This window comes from Condylura cristata, unplaced genomic scaffold, assembly GCF_000260355.1.
Source record: "Condylura cristata isolate star-nosed mole 26May11 unplaced genomic scaffold, ConCri1.0 scaffold00015, whole genome shotgun sequence".
Classification (NCBI taxonomy): domain Eukaryota; kingdom Metazoa; phylum Chordata; class Mammalia; order Eulipotyphla; family Talpidae; genus Condylura; species Condylura cristata.
Genome location: NW_004567116.1, coordinates 36,532,999 through 36,533,241, shown reverse-complemented (window position 1 = coordinate 36,533,241; position 243 = coordinate 36,532,999).

Below are 243 nucleotides of genomic sequence, written 5' to 3'. Positions count from 1 at the left end.
CACCACTTAAAACCCACCATCAGGGCACTCATGGTGCTCCACCATTGTGCATCGTATCCACTCCCCACATTATTCTTTTTCCTATCCCTCCATCTTCAGTTGCATCAAGTACTTAGTCGGATTTCTAGGGTTTGTTTTTGCTTTCTCTGACCCTTTGTTTTGTTTTTCTGTATTCCTAAGTAAAAATAGCAGTTGTTAATTATTCTTTGGGCCTGTTGGTTCTTGTGATAATTGTAGTCATTA